This window comes from Saimiri boliviensis, chromosome 10, assembly GCF_048565385.1.
Source record: "Saimiri boliviensis isolate mSaiBol1 chromosome 10, mSaiBol1.pri, whole genome shotgun sequence".
NCBI lineage: Eukaryota > Metazoa > Chordata > Mammalia > Primates > Cebidae > Saimiri > Saimiri boliviensis.
The window spans coordinates 76733147-76735174 of record NC_133458.1 but is presented as its reverse complement, the minus strand read 5'-3'; positions in this window follow the sequence as shown (position 1 = coordinate 76735174).

Below are 2028 nucleotides of genomic sequence, written 5' to 3'. Positions count from 1 at the left end.
ATGTCGGGTGGACAATTTGTAATATTCTTTATAAACAGTATTTGAATTTTTAAACTACATAATAAAATTAGATTCGTGAAACATCAGCATAAGGTAGTAAACTTGGTTTTTAAAATTCTAAAGGAAAAAGAAACTAAAAACAAATAGACTATGAGATTATTTCTCTATGCTTGATTCATCAGATACAGTACCTGCTCCAGGTGACATCTAATAAAGATCAGTGAGCATTCTTCTGTACAAACCCTTATAGTTGTTTCCCATCACGCGGAATTAAAGCCACTTTACAACAACCTGCCAGTCCCTCGTTAGTTGGCTTCCATTCCTTCTCTGACCTCATCTATTGCCGTTCTTCTCCGTGTTTACTCAAGTCACACTGGTTTCCTCCTTATTCTTCAACATTGTCTAAAATACTCTGTCTCTGAGCACTCATGTTTGCTGTTCTTCCTGCCTACAGTTCATTTCTCCCAGGTATCTGCATGGTTTGTTCTCCCACCTCCTTCAGATTTGTACTGAATGTTTCCTCAGGGATATCTTTCTTGTCTAAACTTCACAACTTTCAATACATGGCAGATCTAACCCCTTTCCTTGATTTATATCCCTTTTAAAAATTATCATTACCTAATATACTAGATTTTTACTCATTTTGCTTATCATCTGTTTCTCTACTAGAAAATCAGTCGCATGAAGGAATGTTTTCTGTCATGCAGTTTATTTCCACATCCCAAAGATAGAGACCAGTGGATGACAACTCCTTATTCTCAGTATTCTGAATAATGTGATATAACCTTTGATCAGTTCCAGTTCCTTCTTATCCATCTAAAATTTTTCTGGTATCCGTTGCAGCATCTAAGAGACCAGGCCAGATACCACTCGGGCCTTATCCAACTGTGGCAGAAACAAATAAACAACCTATTATCAACATTAAGATAGTTAAAGCCTTTTTGGTAAATGTACCTTAAAACTTGGTAATTTTTAAACATTTAATAAAAGGAAATATCTCCTTTTAATCTTCATTCCATGTATTGTCATCTTTGTTCTCTCCTCTTTCTATTGGGCTGCCTTCTATTCTCCTTTTGGATTATCTTCTTCTTATATTAAAATTTCCCCCACTAAACTGAGAGCTCTGCAACATTCTTTCTATTGGAAAAATAGGTTCCTGGAGACAAGACTCCAAAACTCCCATGAATGAAAACATGCGTAGTGATAGTTCAGTGTTTGTAACATTAACTTAGACAAGCATTATTCCCTGAAAATCTTTTAAACATTGTTGTTCAGTCACTATTGTAAATGGTCACTATTGGATCAAGCACTTTACAGCCAACCTCTATTCTGTTTTCTCTTACTGTATAACTTTACTATTACTTCACAGAGAGAACAATGCAGCAAGTCACTAAGCAATAACTTTCTCAACCACATACTGATTACCATACAATTTACCCATTTCTATAATTTTTAAAGTGTTTTAATTACATTATATATACACAGTGAGGTACTCAAGTCGTAAGTATACAGCTCAATGAATATTCAGAAAATGAACACAGGTCATGACCACTCATAGTAAGAGCTAGAGTCTAACTAGCATCCTGTCAGTCATGCCCTTCTTTCCAACTAAACTGTGTCTTGTGGTAATCACTATCCTGACTTTAGAGTCATAAATTTCTTTGCCCATTATAGTACATACATTTTGCTATGTCTTATTTTGCCCAAAATTACAGTTGTAATATTAATTCTTTCTTATGGGTATACAACAGTTTAAAGTATTTATATTGCTATGTAGTGTTCCATTGCATGAATATTCAATGCTTATATATTCATTTGACTGTTGCTGACCATTAGTTTTCAGACTGAGAAAATTAAATAGTGTTGTGAGAAATGTTCCTTTACATGGCTTTTTGTAGATGTATGTCCACATTTCATGATATACAGTGAGCAATGGAATTAATTTTGGGATCCTAGAATATTTCTGTGTTTATGGATATTAGATAACAGTTCTCCAAAGTAACTCTACAAACTTAAACTCCCACCAAA